General features: G+C 40.1%; 1 protein-coding gene and 1 long non-coding RNA gene across 4 annotated transcripts in view; one reads left to right on the top strand and one right to left on the bottom strand.

The window, feature by feature from the left end:
• The window catches only part of LOC140325619 (uncharacterized), an 18,224-nt gene extending 16,552 nt beyond the window's left edge, over window positions 1-1,672 (bottom strand). Inside the window, exon 1 of the long non-coding RNA XR_011919706.1 lies at window positions 1,515-1,672. This is a non-coding gene — a long non-coding RNA (uncharacterized lncRNA). The remainder of the gene's footprint in view (window positions 1-1,514) is intronic.
• PIK3R6 (phosphoinositide-3-kinase regulatory subunit 6) overlaps window positions 667-20,744 on the top strand; it is a 42,284-nt gene continuing 22,206 nt past the window's right edge. Inside the window, exon 1 of one of the 3 annotated variants that reach the window (XM_072403556.1) lies at window positions 667-893. The gene's annotated coding sequence lies outside the window, so the exon portion shown is untranslated. Of the gene's footprint in view, window positions 894-9,927; window positions 10,121-13,900; window positions 14,055-20,744 lie in introns of those variants that run through there. The other 2 variants (XM_072403555.1, XM_072403557.1) reach the window with 2 other exon arrangements.

The raw sequence follows: 20,744 nt of genomic DNA, 5'->3' as shown, positions 1-20,744 counted from the left end.
ATGTACAATGTAGTGCATTGCAAGTAAGGACACCAAGGGCCCACCCACAACCTGGAGTGTTAGGCTTAGTTTAGACAAATTTGTGAAGTTACAGTTAACTGCACCCGCGAGCGAGAGCGTCTCACCCCCTACTGTCACAAGGAATAGATAGGCGAGGCAGTGAGCAGATTAGTACTTCCCACTGTCAAATGCTGGAATGTTAGTATATTAGGAACCAGCACAGGAGCTGGTGGAGCCAAACAGCTGGCAAGGTGCTCACTGCTGGGAGCTGTCCAGGAATGCTTGTCCTCACCACCTGCCTGAACTTGGACCTTAAAGGAGCATGACACCTTCCAGGGAAAAGCATTTAACCTGCATTTAACTCTTGCAGTGCATGAGAACCTCTACAATGGTAACTGATAGTTCAGCACTAAACAAGTAGGCACAGCCACAATGCTTTTTGGGTTTTCAGATCCAACACTTTACAAGAAACAGAAGCACATTTGTGAATTAGTTGTTTAGTGATTTACCAGCTGCTCGGTTGAAATCTGTATCCTGTTTTTCCGCTTGAGTTTTCCCTCAGTAAGTCACAGTGTGGGTTGCCCTGGACAGAAGCCTAAATCAGCCCCTTGCCAACTCACTCGGCAGCATCTCACAGTGTGACCGGGTGTAATAACCCTTTGCACACTTTGGGACAGTTTCCATTTTTTGTTTTACGTTGATAAAAGTTTTATTTTTGGAAAGTGGACCTTGAGCCGATGTGCTGAACAGCTGTGAGACTTCTTCAGGAAATGCTGGTTGGTCTCTCTTCTGTACAGGTGTGACAGTGTTTGCTGGGGGAGGTGACACGGGGACAGGAAACCGAGCACACACTCTGTGTTACACACTCAGCAGCGGGGACACTTCATCAATCTGTGAGTCCCATTTGTTACTTTGTATTTCTTGCGGATCTTTGTGCAATTCCATAATATGTCAATATTTTAATGTTTTAAATCTAAAGTCTATCTAAACCCCCTTTAATTTTATTTTCGATAGAGGGCTGTGGGGTTACTAACCTATTAGTTTTTTCTTGCCGTCTGTGTTAGGGAGATCCCTTCTGTCTATTTCTTCATGATGACCTTTGTTGCTAGGACTAAAAATAACAAAAAAATCCAAAAATGTGGCATGTCACCAGAAAAGGAAAAAATGGAAATCATCTGGTGGGGTCTGAAAAGCCTAGGATAGAATTTTCAGTTAGACAAAGCCACCTGAGGAGGGTTCTAACCCTTTCCAACCCAAAACAAAAATATATCTAATATCCAAGCTGTTGTAATATATAACACTTTGTTTGCACATTTTGTTGGTGTTGTGAATACCACATTTGTTGGGTTTCTGTTGCAGCCCTGATTTAAAGCTGAACTCCAAGAATTAAAAAAAAAAATCTTCCCTTTACAGTGAGGCTTCCCCTGCATCTTAAGGGTAAATGCTTATTTAGGTGTAGGGGTAATAAAGGGTAATATTATAGTAGTAATACCGTAATATACAAGGTTTCTTACCTCACTTTAACAGGCTCCTCCTATTTGTAAGCGGTTCCCCATAGTCTTTTCTTTAAGAACCCTCTTTGCTGGGTCTGACTTCATTCCCTACACAGCAGAAGCGATAATCCTGCAATTTAAGTGGATTGCAAAACATCAGGTGAGACAATCAGGTAAGTGTGCCACCCTCCGAGGGAGCAAGGAATAGGATAGGTTAAATGACTTTTATTAACCCCCTAAACAGATATTTAAGTCTTGTAATAATACCAGGGTAGCCCCATTAAAATTGATTCATTTTTTTTTTAATTGCTGGACTTAACCTGTAAAACCAAAGAAAAAAAAGTGCCACAGGAACTGAAAACACTAAGATTACAGAGGTGCCAAGGGACAGATTTTTTTCAAATCAAAAGAGAAATGCATATGAGGTATTGAGGAAGTTAACATATACATGTTAAAGGGGGATTTACCAAGCATATAACCACTGATCTGAACTATACACAGATACCTACAGACACCATAAATAATGGATATAGTTGACAATCAAGTCACCCATTGGGGAGCAAACTAAAGCTTCACTTGATCCCACAGCCCATACTTTGGGCCCTGCATGAGCAAAATACATGTTCACTTTAGGGGAAATATACCGCTGAGCTTCCATGACAGAGAAATAGAGAAGTGAAACTGAACAAATTTCTATAAAGCAGAAGAAAAAGTAATTTAGAAACGTCTTTAGCTTATTCAAGCAGAAACGTGTTACTATATCTGACTGGTGTCAGCAAGAGGAACAATATTGTAAAAGCCGAGAGACGTCCACTGGAATCACAGCGACCAGCATCCTCGATTACTGTATCTGGGCGTATTTATTGGCACCACTAAGCTCTGGGATACAAAAAGATAACAGGGAGGGAGGACAGGCCAGAATAACAACCCAATGCGCTAGGCTAATGTATGTGAAAGAGCAGCTAGTTACACCCAGATATGTGTATAGAGGTGGCTACAACTGTGCAGAAACTTTGCTGATGATTAATGTCACAATGTATAACAATGTCACTTTTCAGATAAATTTGCTTTTATCATTAAAGTCTAGTTAGTAGTTTGCCTAGGCTAAAGCCACATACACACGTGCAATTCCTGTCATTGGAAAGGATCTTTTATGATGCATGATGCATGAACGAGTGCTGTACATACAGCACCGTTCTGCTCTATGAAGAGGGGAGGGGGAGAGCGACGGAGCGGCACCCTGCTGCACGCTCTCCCTCTTCCCTTGCATTAGGATCGCTTGTCATTCATCGTCCGTGGATCCGCCAGGATGGATCCACAGACGATGAACGATGCGGGCTGTAAAAACGCCAGATTGTCCCCCGATATCCGCCCTGAGCCGATTATCGGGTGAGAAAAATTTGACGTGTGTACATAACTTTAGAAACATTTCTCTTTTTCTTTCCCATTGATCAGATTGCAACATTGTAACTTTGTAGCAATCACATGGTGAAAACAGGGGCTGATCAGATATTTGTGAGATATCTCTGAACTTTTTGGTTTATTACAGATGGCATATTCTATATAAGAATAAAAAATACCACAGCTGTAATATATCATAAACATGTGTAAGAATTTAAACATGTCTTTAAATTAAACGAGAAATAAATAACTATAAATATAGGAATTGTTCTTACCGGAGGATTAAACACAGACCACCCACACTATTAAGGAGTTTATAGTAGGGGAATGCCATTGCTTAACTTGATGCTATTGCACAGCCCATGTTTTGGTTAACCGGCTGTCATGTTGATCCAATGGCTTTAAGGTGCAACTAAATCCCCCTTTGAAAATATAGGGTGATATGGGATAATATATGCAGATGGTTATTGCAGACAAGGGCAGGTGATCTCACTTCCTTAATAACCATTCTTACCTGCTTGATTGTCATCCAGCTCAGTGTTAATTGCGGGGGAAATCTCAGCTTCCATTGCACATGTCAGGAATGAATGAACTTCTGCACGCCTGCTCGGGAGTTACATGATCCTGGCCTTGCCAATCAAGGTGGCTATGGATCCTAAGGGAATAAAAAAGAAGTAAGATATCAGCATCTTACCATGGAACAGGGATAGTTTATACATTTTATGGGTGCATGCTTGGAACTCAGAAATGATTGGTGATAGCGACATCCAGGCAACTAACATTGTCAGAACTTTAATAGAGTGTAGCAGGACAAAAGGGGGAAATCCTTTTGGGGACACAAAAAGAACTAAAAACTTTCTGCACTCCATTAAAAAAGTTCTGGTTGCTTTACTTTAATTCTTATTAAATGTGCATTTAGTGTTTCCTATGCATGGTATTTACCTGCAAAGCATTGTAGATAACCAAAACCCCTGAAACTGCTGCTGGGTGACACCATCTTGGATGTGAAATCAGCAGATTCACAGCTGTTACTTAAGTGACTCTCTATAGCAGTGTTTCTCAACCTTTTTAACATGGGAGAACCCTTAAAAAATCTTTCAGGTCTTCAGGGAACGTCTTTTATAATTACTATACCCACAGCATGGTGGTCAGTGGGAAGAATGCCTCTTATATTAATGGCCAGTGGGAAGAAATTCACCCTTACGGATTGCCAAAAAGATCATTGGTGTCAAGTAAACTGACCTGAGAGTCACAAATTGCTCATTGCTCAAGGAACCCTTAGCAACCTATAGAGGAACCCTGATTGAGAAACATATGGTATTGCCCCATGCTCTTTCCCTTGCCGCTACATAAAAGGTTTATATAGAAAGGAGTGAGGGGTTAGGCAGAGGAGCTGGACTAGCACAGACAGTTATTAGACACTCCCATAAGATGAAGTGCAAGGAAGGACTGGGCTGTATATAAAAGAACTGATTATTTTTTAATAGACGTTGGAAAATAAATCATTGGAAAATGATAACATATTATTCATGGAAAAAAAATACTGTGATTAGGACTATATTATTACATGAAATGTTTAAGGCTGCCTTGTTAGCGTGAGAGGTTACAATCTCCTTTGCTGGGGGCCTATTTATGACCATTGTCGGAGTCTTTACATTTAGATTCGGATTCGTTTAAGCCCTGTTGTCACCTGATGAATCATGCACAGGCTGCTCACAGGGCTGCTACGGAGATTGGATTACTTATAGAATACAAAGATAATAATGGATTTGTTGTAATGGAGCAGTGTCGGTACCACTCAGGTACTTTCGGGGCTATTGTGGAAGTGGAATGAGGAAGTAAAAAAATTAGTAATGTGAAGAGCAGTGATTGAGGGCTGCATTCTTCCTCTGCGGGCATACAATTAACACCCTGAAAATTCCTTTCCACTGCTCAACCAACCAAAGTAACCAATTTTGGAAATAGAGGAAGGCACTGGGCCTGCTGGGTGAGGACAGCTCCGATACGGATTTAAGGATGCTTATCAGATCTCTTCTCATCCTGGCAATGAAAGCTTTGTGAAGAAATCTCAGCCAGACCACAAATACCTCTGGGTAACGTCTGACAGGTAAACCCTTATTGAATAACATTTAGTATATACTGCATATCATATAGAACTGAATTTTCCCCCAAAAATATTGTTCACTTTTTGAATCCTTTGTTTGCATCTCAGCACTGCAGGTCTATTCCAGCCTCTTTCAGCCACCTCCTCACTACAGCCGTGTCTGCAATATCATATCTCTAGATTGGTCCCCTGATTGTGACATGCCTTTACAATAAGAGTCTGATTTATTAAAGTTCTCCAAGACTGAAGAAAATACACTATCATGGGAGAACCTGGGTGATCCAACTAACCTGTATGGGATTTCCTAAAAATAACTTGCTATAAGTTGAGTTGAGTTACACATTTGCTGGATCAAACTTTAAACAAATGTGTCTAAGTCATCCCGGATGAACCCCCAAGTACCCATTAGTGCAACACTAATGGTAAACTGGAGATAAAAAATGCTATAAATGCTAAAATGATATCTTCTCTAGTCTTGGAGGGCTTTAATAAATCAGGCTTGGTGTGTCAACTTAACTTACTGTAAACACTTGATAGGAAAATGGACTTATCCACTTAAAAGGATATATGTTTATATGGGATACATATATAGAATATATGTTTTCGTGTTAAGCACGTGCAAGCTAAACAATATGTTAGTGTAAGACTTTTATGTATTTGTAACCTATTACAGAGATCATAGTACTCCCCTGATGACACCATCTTTGTTCAGGCATCATCCATGGTCACCATCCACCTACTGGACTGAGAAGCTGGCTTAGATCAGGGGTGTAGTGGGGTGTGCACCTTTTTGGTGGTCCGCGGCTCTGGTACGCCAACCCCCCGCAGGGTCAGGAAAAAGACCCTACTGGTGAGGTGTGTCGGCCAGAGCCGCGGGCCATGTCTCCTGTATAGAATTGCAGGCTCGGCGGTGAGCGGGTTGTCTCTCTAAACACAACCTGTCCGGCGGGTTTTGCAATCATGGCATCACTCTGCAATCATGGCGTTTCTTTCCCTTTAAGTGACACATAGGCAGGGGTGAAGTGGGGCGAGCACATTTACATAACAATGATGCGCATGCGCACTCGCCATGGATAGTACCGTGTCCCCTCTCAGAGCCCATTAGCTCAGATAGAACACAAATATCTAAATCCTGCTGCCTGTACACAAACATCTGACATACCTTGTGATTTGCTGCAGTTACAAAGTTGCAGTCTAATCACTGGGGGAGAGGAGAATGAAGAAATGCTCCCCAATGCATGCAGCAGACTAATGACAACATCAGTCTAAGCATAGTTCATGGACTGGAGCCACATCAGAAATGTGTTCATGCAAAAGTCCAGTGTAAAGTTACTTAATGGTTCACTTTTATCTGGCTGCATTCTGATAAATCTAAGACGATGTATTGAGTGGAATACCAGTTGCTGTGCTTTGGAAATAAAGCATTAGTCTGTAGGTAGAATTTTGTTGGAGAAAATCCACATGTTCAGCCGGTGTGTGGAAACACAGCGTCATAACTCAGCCGGAGTGTCTGCAGTTATTTTGTTGGAGCATTTAACTAGGCGAGGCAAAGATTTCATGATGTTGAAATTCTCGGTAAACACTACAGGGATTTATAATGCCATCTAAAATATCTGGGATATTTTGCATGCAGATTGCTAAACTTTTTACGGAGAACGATCAAAGTCTTGAAGGGGAACAAAATAGAGAAAAGAAAAGAAATGCAAAAAATATTTTCAAACTGTGATAATACCATTGAACATTTGTAGTAGTTAGTGCAGCTAGTCCATGAGTTACAATTCAGTGTGTTTGGCAAGGCTCAGATGATGTCATGATGGTGCAGGCAGAAGGAGACATTTCCTTAGTCCCCTCTTTTTTCATAGTGCTGCAAAGCAAGCTATGATATTGTAAAACAATATTTTGATGAGCACACTGCCTTCCAATGTAGACTGCAGTGAGATAGGAGGAAGAGTGGAACTGAAAGAGGTAAAGTGTATAATTCCATTTTCCCAAGCTCAGATTTGGGGAGGGGATGAGAATTATGGGAATTTATGAGGGAGTCATGTGCAGAAGATGTGTCCTATGATCAATATTGGAGCCAATCTACATGTACATTGTGTCCCTTGAGTTTATTTAAAAGAAAAACTAATCATAAAGGGTAAACAAATGTATCTTCTGCATCCCGGATGAGCCCCTAAGTATCCATTAGTGCTACATGTTTGGATGGTAAACTATAAATAAACATTGCTAAAATTATATCTTCTCCAGTCGTGGAGGGCTTTAATAAATCAGGTCCAATGTGTCAGCACAACATACTTTAAACACTTGATAGGAAAGTGGACTTATCGTCAGATATATTTTTTCATGTTAAGTAAATGCAAGCTAAACAATATTTTAGTGTTAGACTTTTATGTATTTCTTACCTATTACAGAGATCTTAGTACTCCCCCTGATGGCACCATCTTTGTTCAAGCATCATCCAGGGTCATTATCTACCTACTGGACTGATTATCCATTAGTTCTACACTTTTGGATGGTAAACTGTAGATATGTACATTGTGTCCCCTAAACGTTCTTAAAAGGTTAAAAGGTTAAAAGGTTCTGGTTTGCCTAAATTTCACAATTAGGGAATATTCATGAGGAGAACTGTAAAAAGCTTAGGCCATCACAAAATGTGTCTACTTCATCCCAGATGAGCCCCCAAGTATCCATTAGTTCCACACATTTGGACAAACTGAAGATAAAAAATGATAAATGGTAAGAAGACTGCAGAACAAAAAAGTCAGCAGTAAAAACAAAGACAATTAAATAGTACTACAGACAACAAATACGTCAGGAGAAAACGCCTGGAGGTGAATTCCTCCTCTGGTTCTCTTCTCACAAAATAATAGATCCATCTTATAGTATAAAATAATATCACTAATGTTGTCTTGCCAAGAAAAAGCACAGAAGATGTTTATGAATTGGTGACATTACAAGCAGTATTTAATCTGCGGGTTTAGACTCACCTTGGCCAGTTCACAAAAACTAACATTGCTCAATGAGCTTTGTAAATAGGCAAAGTTGTTTGAATTATTATTTCTATGGAGACCGATATTGGGAATAACCTGCTAAATACATTGCAGTCAGTTTGGAAAGCAGTGGTTAGGAGTATAAAAGGCATTTCATGGCTTCTGGGTGTTAGAAAAGCCGCTATGCTGGACCTGTTCCTGTGCCAAAAAATGACTTTTATTAGTTGGGGACATTACAATAGATACTAGGCAACACAGATGGATCCTTAAGAGAAATTCTGGGCAAAACCAAATATGACATGTATGATACAGATCGTCATTTATTAACACATAATGCTATTGACTGTTGATCTTGCCAATATAGCAATTCTTTTGGAGAAAAAGCTTAAAGCTGGCAAAAGAAGGCTATTAAATGTATGTATGTATGCATGCTTAACCTCCCCTCCTCCTGCATGGGTTAAATATTCATTTGGTTAGGGGGAAACAAATAGGTAAAAATAATTACTTTATTCCTCACTCCACTATTGGTGCTCTGACGTGGATGGGCCCTCATTGCCTCCCATTTATTGCAGGACTGCTGGTCCTGCATTGTATAGTAGTGGAGGGGCATTCAGAAAATCATGGTATGGCAAGCAATGGTGGTATGAAGAGAACGAAATCTTCTGAGCTTTCCCCTGGCTAAGGAACATTTAAGCGATATAGTGATGGGGAAACCCCTCAGCAATCAAAGAATAAGACTTAAGCCATTAGAATAAATGCTGACTTTTGCAGACTTCCCCAGAATTGTTGTGTGTGGTTTGTCTCAACCCATTTAACTATAAATATGCTGAACAGGTGGAAAAAGTACAGTACATCTCTACTGGCTGGATCCACAGATAAAAAAAATTATTGATGAGACCAATACTGCTGTGGTAATGGATAGGTTTCATCATGTACTGCATTTTTATCTTTGTCCAAAGTTATACCTTACCCCTAACCTCATGCCAAAATCTATTCCCAATCCTAACCCTAGACCAGGGGTGCCCAACACGTGGATCATGATCTACCGGTAGATCGCAAAGGCAACGCGAGTAGATCACGAAGCCCTGTCTTTCAAAAAAAACTCTACCGTGCACAGGAGTTATATCCAAATACTGTTCCACCATGACTGATGGTCATTTGGAAGTCTGTTTGAGGCTGGCTACCAGAAACTACTCTCCGGACCATGCAACTTTGGCTGATTCCATTCAGTTTAAGATCAGAGTAAGGTAATGGCCAGAAATGTACAGAATTGTGTTGTGTCATACATGTTCATGCTGTTATGCAAAGTATACTTATATAAAGTATACCCGGTATATATATAAAAAAAAATTATGTTTAGCATTTTTAATGTTGGTAGATCATTTTGACTTGGTCATTTTAAAAGTTATTCGCAAGCCAAAAAAGTGTGGGCACCCCTGTTCTGGACCTAACTGTACTAACAAAAGATATGCTTTTTTTTCCCTTTTTTGGTGCAAATATTAGCAAATTATTAGTTTTGCTGCAAAATACATTTTGCTTTTCTAGTTATTTTCCACCAAAGATTAGATGTGACCTTTACAAATAGTCACAGGAAGGGCAGCCAGTGGGCAGATGGACAGACGTATTCCAACGTGACAACAGTAAGTGTCAGTACATACAGCTGATATTGAGAATTGTGTTCTTAGGGTGCAGAAAGCGATGTTGTACAGCTGTTTGAAGAACAGTTACTGAATATTACTGTCAGTGCATGGCAAAGTCCTGAACTGGGACATAATTCCAGGAAAGCCCACGAAATTGAACTGAAGCCTTCTGCCACGCAGTCCTGTACGCCTGTTCTACAATTTTTTTTTTGTTAATGAATGAGGGTTGAGATATTTATAATTTCTGCATGTGATCGGCCGCTGTCCTGCCCTCCTCTTCCTTCCTGTGCCTCTGGGCCCTTGCAGACTCTCACAAACTGCAGTTTATTCCCCTCTTGTCACCCTGCATCTGCTACTGGCGTGTGTATACACTTCAGAATTCCTTCATTCTGTATAAGTTCCCGGATCCTGGGACATTCTTACAGGAGGTTTGCCAAGACATTGCCAGGACGGGGGGGAGCACGCTGCGGGGAATGTGTCAGACAGCAACAGGTGAGACTAAACGTCCATAAGGCTATCAACAAGGCCATTTAAGGCAAAGATTAGGCGTTTATTTAAATATTGTTTCTCTTGATAGTGTCATAAAATTCTGGCTGCGCCTCAGATTTAGAAAGCTGTGTAAATGGGCTGAAAGCAGAAAAATTGGCAAAAAGTTTTAAAAATGGATTATATTTTACAACCTGCAGAAATTCCTTCTCAATCTTACTGAGGTTTACAGTGGTGTCAACTTTTGGTAAAATACTTTTTCTAGTCTTTAAAATTTGGCAAAATACATCAACATAATAGATAGGATGTTGAATTCTGAGAAAACGAGCTGGGAAGCAGCACCAAGCAGAACATTTTGCAATTTCTATTTGCTGCAAAAAGTGAAAAGTAATGATAGTGATGTGTGATAAACAAGCCCCGTATAGCCATGGAAAGACAGTCACCAACGACTATCAGATAGGGAGGAAATTGCGATCTTGTCTGTCAGAACAATCGCAATCTTTTACCACTTGATAAGGTGCCCGTAGACGGGAGGCAGTCAGATTCTGTTTGCCTGTCTTTGTGGACATTTTAATGCTGAACATAGACAGCAAATTGGAACAAATTTGCTTTGTTTATTGAAGAGCTTTTCTTTCCACAATCTTTTTCTAGTGCCAACAATCAATAATTTGTTAAAACATTGAAACTAAAAACAAATTTGGCATTCTTTCCATCCTTGGCTGTAACCAATATAGTTGTCTATGTCTTCTTGTTCCAATATTTTTTGGTATGTTAGGATATGGAGTCAATATTGGGATGGCATTGGACCCAATATTGCTATGTTTATAGCTGGTTGTAAGGTGCTTTGTACTAATTAATTGTTATCAGTGTCTCTCAACCAGGGTTCCTCCAGAGGTTGTTAGGGCAATTGAGGGTTGTTGAGCAATGAGCAATTTGTGTCTCTTAGTGTAAGTGACCCCAATGATTTTTTTTTTGCTATGTATAGGGTAACATTCTTCCCAATGGTCAGCAATGTAAGAGGCATTCTTCTCACTAACCACCAAGCTATTATTTTGTGAGCTGTGGATATAGTACTTATAGCAGGGGTTCTTTATGACCTTTTTATGAAAGGCTGCCTAATACAATGGTCTAATGTGCAGTTCAATTTAGCTCAAAATCAGCAAAAAGGGAAGGCCACCCTGTCTCGTTGTCAGACAATAGGGCACTTGGTATTAAGTCCAACTTTAAATCTGCAGCCTATTGGATGGAGCCACCAGGAATAGATGAGGGAGTTTTTGGGGTAAATCTTAAGTTTATTAAACTGCCTACCTAAGCTAGATTTAATATTGCTAAAAGCACAGAGCCATCAGGACCAGTTGACAATGACAAAAAAGAGGAATTAATAAGGTATGGGAATGCATGCAAGGCAGCTCCACTATACAACCAACATTTCCAGACACCTGACCATCACATCCAAATGAGCCTACGGAGCTGGCCAACTTTTGCAGTTCTAGCAGCCTTCACTTTTTTCTGTAAGACTTTATAGTGCGTCTCTAAGAATGTGCACCAATTCAGCCAATAGAGCTTTTGTAAGGCTAGGTGAGGTAAGGTCAGGTTGCATGGAAAAACTTGGCTTACAGTTGGTATTCCCATTCATCCCAAAGGTGTTCTGTAGGGTTCAGGTCAGGCCTTTGTCCAATTCCTACAAAGCAAACAGTCACATTATGTCTTAATGAAGCTGGCTTTGCATACAAGCGTGCAGTCATGTTGAAACAGAAAAAAAACCTTCACTAAACTATTACGGCAAGGTTGGACACATACAATTGTCTAAAATGACTTTGGAAGCTGTAGCATTAACAATGCAGCACTTGTGGCCCATTGCCTAGGGCCGGAGGGTGAGCAGGGGGCGGAATCAAGGCTCCAAATGTACAAATTGTGATAATTTTTTGTAACCCCTAAAGCACTAATTTAATAAGGGACTTTTATCAGAGAAGTGATCTTCTTAATAGGATGTCGTTGCTTCCCCTGGCTCTCCCTTTGCTCTGTGTGGCATGCTGACATAAACTTGAATATATCATAAATTTGTCGTGAGCCTGCAGAACGGTGCAGGGTTATCAAATTAGTCTATTCTTTTGTCAAGCAGTCTTATGGTGACCTTGCTGCTCATAGTCAAGGGTGGACATTCTTCATGGGTGCATTAGAAGTTCACTGGCAGCGCACTAGGTCATGGCTGGCTCCGTATATAGAATATACATGTAAGCGAGACAGACGTTGTTTGCTGCACACTGCACACTGCACACAGAGACCAAACGACTTGTTTAATGTCAACAGCTTCCTGCCATTGTTCGGTGACATTTTTATAGTTTACTATGTAGCGGCTTTTACTGTATAACAATGCTCTGTGCGCTGTCAAAACGAATGAAGAATGGCGTTTTTTTCACTATGGTTTCCGGAGGAGCCTATTGGCTTTGCAGATAACAAACCTCATACCTGCACACTTACTACCAATGGAAATGTTTACAGTAAACTTAAAGTAAAAATGATAATCGCCTGGCTGCTATTCTGAATCTGCAAACCCCAAATCCCCACTTTGGATACACAGAAAATAAGCAATGAGGTCAGTGAGCTGATCTTTGTATGTAGAGTCAATGAGCCTGATTTATTAAAGCTCTCCAAGGCTGGAGAGGATACACCTACATAAGTGAAGTTTGGTGATCCAGCAAACCTGGAATGGATTTCTTTAAAGACATTTGCACTTTTCTAGCAAATTTTTGAATCCTGGACCACATCCTTTCCAGGTTTGCTGGATCACCAAACTTCACTGATGAAAGTGTATCCTCTCCAGCCTAGGAGAGCTTTAATGAATCAGGCCCAATGATAGGTCAGAGACTTTTGTATGAATCAATAGGGGTCAAATAAAAGGACAGGTAAGTTGTTTAAAGTATTGAAGCCAGAGGGTTTGCATAACAGCCAGGTAACTTGGCCAGGCCAATCCAAAGACCTGATTTTTCTATCTCAAGTCTTGTTCCTCTTCCAGCCTGTTACTGGACAGTGAAATGAGAAGCAGGAGACTAATGAGTCTTCTGAACCTTTGCACTGCAGCACAGCTGATTGGTTCCCATTCTGCTTCTTTCTCTCCCAGTCTGTGCTCTGCCATACTAGGACTGCAACAGGCTGATGCCAAGTCAAATTCAGGTATTTACACTGCATTGAAGAAATACATTTAATGATGTAATAATGATTACAAAGCTGCATTAATTTGCCTTTTTTATAGTTTATTTAATTTTTAAGTGCCACTTTAGGGCAGTGTGGGCCAGCCTGTATTTCGGGGCTCACAGGAAATGGGCAGAATTGATAGACATGAGGTGTCTAGATTAAAGAGAAGATGTCTAGCTAGATGTTCATTGTAATGTTTTAGAACATTTTGAAGATTTCCAGGTAACATCCAAAATGCCGCCACAAGGTTTCCTCTAGTTGTTAGGTAATGCAGTTAACTTGGAATGTCAGTCATTAATGTTTGATAGGCATGCATATTGATCCTAGGAAAAAGCTTTAAATATTCCATTAGAAGTGGTAACTTTTATCTTCGCATGAGTGGTTGCAGAATATTAACCCTTCTGGGTGGATCACATGAGCAGGTGCTGTACTGACTCATATGGAGTTTGGGTATAAATGGGTTAAGCGGCAGCCAGTGTAATGTTGAAATGTGAGGGAATTTTTTGACTCCCTCCCTATGCTTCCCAACCCGGCGCAGCTTGAGATTGTCCCCGGGCTGACAATCCCTCTTATTAAGGCTGTGAAAAGTCCTTTATGCAGCGTGGAAAGGGAGACAAACCGCTCATTATTTCCACTGCTACTGAGTCAGCCAGGAGCCCAGATGTGCAGAGGTCTCTTGTTCTGCTTCTTCATGTTTGGAGTTTATTGTGCATGGGAGCTGCGTGCTGGGATCCTGAAGACACAGGTAGGTTGTGTGTGCTAACCTGAACGCTACAGAATACTGAGGAACCACAAGTCTCACAAGTTTTCTTTTATAGCAGTCAGGAGGTAAGTTGCAGAGTGACTTTTGCATAGATTTTCCATAGGTCTCCCACAGAGACCACAGCACTCCCCCTGGTTTCATCTACTTTTTCCTAAAGACTGAGTAACCTTTGTTCAGGTGTCTTCCAGGGTCACCATTTCTGGACTAAGACAATGGTGTCCATGCAGTTCTTGGCTGTGTCAGCCCTGCTGCAACCTTTCACCTTGTGACTTGCTACAAAGTTACAATGTCTGATCACTGGAGAAAAGAAGAAGAAATGTCTATACCCTGCAGCAGAAAAATGGTATCATGTCAGCTTAAAGCCCTAAAATTTAATTCATGGGTGGCTTTTTCAAAATTAAAATGTGGAGCTTGTGACATGTTAAGAATGTATGTATGCAGATTTGCAAAGTTACTAAAATCTTTATGCTAAGGAATTTGTCAATCTTTGGTCTTTTGCTGCAGTTATGACTGCATGGGCTACAGTCTCCCCTATGCCCTTCAATCACTGGTTTAAAAGCAAAGCCATTAAAAGCTTCACAATTTAACTCCAGCTTGAGACTTTCTGGGTTCAGGAACGGTATCTTCAGTCTGGAGTACAGCTTTGAATCCAGGGACTTCCACCCAGAAGCATGAAAGACCCCATTCATTTCTAATTAAATTTCTTAGATTAGCTTTCTACTCTCTATCTATCTATCTATCTATCTATCTATCTATCTATCTATCATATTATTCAAGACCTAAAAATGTATGCACCTGTCCTTTTTCTGCAGGGATGGTTTTACAACAAAATGGGGTTATGAGTAAATTAATTGTGGGACCAAATGTGGAATATTCCAGCTGCACCCCTGGGTAGGGATCCAAAGTGCCCCACCCAAAAAACTGTCTATCTATCTATCTTTCTATCTATCTATCTATCTATCTATCTATCTATCCATCTATTATCTATCTATCTATCCAGCTATCTATCTATCCATCTATTATCTATCTATCTATCTATCTATCTATGTATCTATCTATCTATCTATCCATCTATTATCTATCTATCTATCTATCTATCTATCTATCTAATTTTGTTCATCTATGAATCTTTCCATCTATGTTTTTACATTCTAATATCCAGACCAATAGCACTATGTATGTATGCGTCCATCTTTCTGTTTCTGTATGTCTATTATTCTAGATGTGTCATTCTATCTGTCCTACTTTTCTCTCTAATTTTCCCTCACCATCTATGTATACATCTTTCTATGTTCCTCACATTCTTTCCATTGATCTGCACTCTAATTATACACATTAGGGAGCTAGTGACTGGTGCATGATGATTGCCCCCTGCCCACATTGTACTGTCTCACCCAATCCCATGTGAGGTGGCAGTGCCTGACCTTAGTGCAGAAAATAATATTATTATTATTATTATTAATATTAATAATAAACAGGATTTATTTAGCAATATTACATTTTGCGCAGCCTTGTGCTTGAAATAGGGGTTTGCAAGACAGACAGATACAGACAGTGCTCCTAAGAGTTTACAATCTAGGAGGAGTATAATCTCCTGTGTGGGCTTTTATTTGTACAGCACACTTACTTTACAATGCACCCTTTCATAGCACTATGTTATAAAGGCTCTTTTTTGCCATCTCTGCTGATGCTACTTTGGGTTGCCAGGAACCTCTTCACCATTGGTGGCCAATGCACTGAAAAGCTTTATTGCCCTTAGGGATTGTACCCTGCATGGTGCATGTGCCATAAAGTGTAAACAGAAAATAAAACATGGTGGTGGAATACCTTTTTGGCAGAAGAGACTTTGTACCTTCTAGCAATTATTTTTTCAAGTTCAGTTCTGCTTTAACTTTGGTAGAAATATGTTTACTTCCCCAGCAGTCAGACTATTTCTAATTACCTGATCACATTCTACAAATCAAAGCAAATGTTTTTATGTGTGCTGAGCTAATTAAATGAAGCGTGAAGCATGCAAGAACCACTAACTGTTATTTGCATGTCAACTGGCCATATAATCCAAAATGAATGGGAAAAAAACAAGCTAGTGTAAGTGATATGTTAGATATTGGTTTTTCACTATTTGTTTAAAGCTGAACTCCATGCTGAAAAAATTCAGTTTAAATAAATTATTCAATAACTGCAGAGCATATAAATCCAAATTATGTAAACAAAATGCCCTTGCACACCCAGATATCGCCTAGTAAATGTAGCAGTGATATCATCACTGTGTTGTACAAAGCCTGTGCAGAGTAGAGCTGCGGGAGGGATACAGCAATCCTACTCACCACAGGATGCCTGCAAAAAAATAAACAGGAGGGCGGATACAGGACCAGTCACCCTGCACAAGGAGAGAGCAGCAGTGACCGGTCTGTATTAGAGGAAGCTCCTACACAGAGGCAAATGTCACACTAGATGACAGCACATTGGAAGAAATGCACAAGGCACGCCAAGATTCAAAGAGCAACCCACATAGCTCTTATAATTGGATAATACTAGAGGTCAGTTTAATGAAATGTGTGTGTGTGTGTATATATATATATATATATATATAATTATATTTTTTTTAAATATTATTATTAACATTATTATTATTTTTATTAATAAACAAGATTTATATTGCGCCAACATATTACACAGCACTGTACATTAAATATATATATATATATATATATATATATATATACACGAACAGGTGCCAGGTACTGGACTGCATATCAGGCACTTCACACAGCATAAGAGCCCCAGCTTAAATTTAAAGTGTCACTCAAGCCAAATAATTTCTTTTTAGTATTGAATAGTATTAACACCCCAGTAGCATTTTTTTGCTATCTGTGCTGTTGTTTTGCTGATTTCACCTCACTTCATGTCTCTGTGATGCTTGAATCTTGTTTCTCATGGAATAAGAATTGCTGCTAAGGCTTCAGTGGGGACACTTTTTTCCATACAGTTGTGGCTTCCACAGGTATCAGGCACTGGAAGTCAGAGTAAACCTTCCCAGGAAGGATACAGGCAGCATTCAAAATCTTGCAGTGCCATCAAAAATATTTTCCCGGCAAGGTCCAACCAAAGGCAGGTAGGCACAGCAGACTTATGCTGACAGGCCCCTCTCCCGGCAATAGAAGGGCATAGCTGTCATTGTAACAGCCAGGTCCAGGTTTCTGACAACGGGTCCAAAGTGGAGTCAGGTTAAGGTATGGCTGGTTCTTGAAGAATCAGCATTGGCATATTGGCAATTGGCAGCAGTGAGCATTAGTGGTACCACTCACTGCCGCCCCCATTCCTTCTCTATAGCGTTGCCATTGGAAGCAGCTACATGAAACATTTCCACAAAGGTTGCAATGAATGCACTGTAACCTCACCATCATTGTGATCATAGCTTAAACAAATCCTGCAAACAAACCAGGATCAGCCAAGACCTTACTTGTAAATACTGTACATGATATTTGTATGGTGTATATATTTATCTTTGTGAGAACATTACTGACCACAAGTCACATGTGTAGGGTCAAGATGTTGGCGGTGAATGTGTGGTGAATCAGGCGGTCTGAAAAAGAAGCATGTTCCCGAACTCACCCTATATGCTTAACACGGTGTTGCAGGTGTTCATCTGTTTTTTTCATTTTTAAGTTTTTGGTCTTGCTTTATTTTTAGCCTGTGGCGGTCGTGTCACTGGTGACAAACTTGTGACTGTTCTATCAGTCATTGTTCAGGCGCTTTTGTCGCTCTGCTGATAACCTACCACAGATTTGAGTCTTTCTGCTTGCTTTTTTCACAGTCTAAAAATGTTTTTTTTCCCCTCAACGGATATTTTTAAAAATGGCATCTCCAGAAAATGCTGCCTGGTGTTTCGGTAATTGGGAAGGTTATTGGGTGCCCATGGGATAAGAGAAAGTAAGCAAACAATAGACAAAAGGTTTGTTATACAGCACTAGCCTTGTTTGTCTAAAAAAAGTTCCAGGATACTCAAGGCCAGGTTCATGGGACGAGGGGTGGGAAAGAATGGGCTGCGGGTCCACAGGAAACTCTGCTGCATGAAAAACCATTTGTGTGAAACGCTTAAAGTGTCTGTAGTACCCAGACACCTGCCTGACAAAGCAAGATGTATATGAAGCAAAACAATAGTGTGCTGGTAAACCCTATATTGAAAATGTAAAGATAAATGTGTGTTTGACACCTTGATAAGTGAATCCAGAGACAAATGCATCTAAAGGTACATGAAATTCTTGGCTCCCATGTTCAGTGATGTAACCCCCCCTCCCCATTTGCTCCCTTATTGCTCAATAAGCTTTCATGTTGCACATGTATTTAAACCCAACAAGAATAATGTCCCCTATTGCAGTACTTGGATGAGGTGGCTACTATTGTTTTCCTTTCTTGACTTTTTGTCCCCCTGTATATAACCCTGTGATCTTGCAAGTAACACATGTCCTCTTCTAGGGTGACAACATTCACTCATTACTTATTTATTACAAAGGTAAAACTACACCCACCCCTCCAATGTTTTCTTGTTATGCTTGAGATATGTTTTTACCATTCTAATTAATAAAGGGGGCAAAGAAAGTTTGTTGTCTCTTTAAACTGGACTTGTCAGCACTTTTACAATGTCTCTATGAATATATCCGTGACATGTCACAATATGCAGCAACAGCATTATTTTACAAAGAGAAAAGAGAATAAATAATATAGTGGTTCCCCCCTTATCCCTATACAATATGTGCAGGAGACATGATCCACAAAATATAAATCTTGCACTCAACAGATGTTTTGGAAATTTTAAAAGACTATATACTGTATTTTGTTAATGTTGTACAACATCTATCTAATTTTTCAGAATTTTTGAAAAAGCCATTTGTAAGATGTAGTTAGTGACTTTGTCTAGGCTGAGATCATGACATCGGTCTGCTGCAGGCAGACAGAAGCATGTTTTCAGCGTCCTCCCCCTAAGTGATCAGACTGCAATATTGTAACTTTATCATATGTTAGGGGCTTCATTAGGAGCTGATTGGACAAAGGTGGATTCATCCTTCTTTAAGGGGCCATTTTTGGTGGCTTCAAGGGGCCATTTTTTGGTCCAATGGCATTGTGTTTACTTTACCAAATGATATGTAGGTTCAATCATGCAATGATGGTACATTGACAAGCAAATTCTTTTATGACCGAATGTGTCAGCAATGTGCACAGCAATGTGCATGGTAGCAGTGTATGTACGTGCAATTTATTAGCAAGTAAAATTGTTGCATGGTCAGAATATAGACTTGAGTCTACATTAAAAGCATTTTAGTTGTACACAATTGTTTGGGAAGTATCAGTTACCTGTAGGTGGGAAACCAGGGAAAAATGGCTTTGAGGAAATATAAAGTGTGGGCCCCAAATGCACAGCATGTCTGTCAATGCAGGACCTGGAGAAGATGAGGGCCCTGGTCATTGCCCAGTTTGCCCAACCTTAAAACCAGCCCTGTAGCATGTAACAATGCCTGCGCATTAACAGATTGTGAGCATGCCTAGAAATGTTTTAAAAAGTTGACATACAGGTGCCTGGTATGCAGATAACATATCATATATTAGTGGCTTCATTAGGAGTTGATTGGTGTCATTTAGGAAGAAGTGAACAGACACCGAGATTCAGTACTGTGATTCATGAAATAAATACCAAGAAGTATTCATCACAAAATACAGATGATTTGTGCAGCGGGTAATAAGAGATTTATATCTGTTATTCATGGAGGGCTCTATTTACTCCCCCTATTGCATGGTTCCTATGCTGAGGATGTTGTGAACTGTACTGTGCATTACTGGCAGTTATTGTCACATTTTCACGTTTTCACTTTTTGAACATTTCACTTCATACACAAAATGCTTTGGAATTGCACACTGTCTTCATCTTAGATTATAACAAGCAATGATTATGGCATAATGCACATTAAAGAATAGTTGAACAGTATATGCCCAATTCTGATCATTAAAGTGGCCCTGTCCCGTCACTTTTTTTTATAAGTAGAAGAGAGTGACAATGAGAGATTCATTCTGACTCATCATGACCTGTTAGTGTAGCCTAACTGTGGCTTGAGGTCTTCTGCCCATTCAGAGGGATCTGTGCAGTGGCAGAGCTTTGTATATCTCAGGGTTGGAAGAACAGAAACTTTTTTTGCAAGTACAGCAGCTCATATTTGTATTCCATTTACTATATGTTATTAGCTAACAGTCAAAACAAATGATTCATGAATGTATGATTATGTTTGCCCACCCTGCTGAGAAATGTCTCTAACTCTATGAGTGCCATGGAGGTCACCACATAGTTCAATGGAAAAACAAGGTTTTCACCACATGCGGAATCATAGGCCATTCAAACTCTCCATGCATGGTGAGGTGTCTCACCCCCTGGCCTGTCCACCCCCGGCTGTAATTTCATCACCCCCCTCCTCAATTGCGATTCATCAACCACCAAGTTCCTTCCCAATACGGGCTTATTTGACGTTTGTATATTTTTAGAGGAAAAACAGGAACCCCTGCTACTTGCTGAGATATCTTTAGTTGATGATTTGTTTTTCAGCAGAAAGAAAAACTTCCCCAACCTCCGCCTTTGATCAAATATTTCTCCTTCCTGGTAGAAGGCTGGAGACGTACATTGGG

The sequence above is a fragment of the Pyxicephalus adspersus genome, chromosome 3 (assembly GCF_032062135.1).
Source record: "Pyxicephalus adspersus chromosome 3, UCB_Pads_2.0, whole genome shotgun sequence".
Lineage (NCBI taxonomy): Eukaryota > Metazoa > Chordata > Amphibia > Anura > Pyxicephalidae > Pyxicephalus > Pyxicephalus adspersus.
Note: the sequence above shows the minus strand (reverse complement) of the source record. Positions and strands in the feature narration are given on the sequence as shown.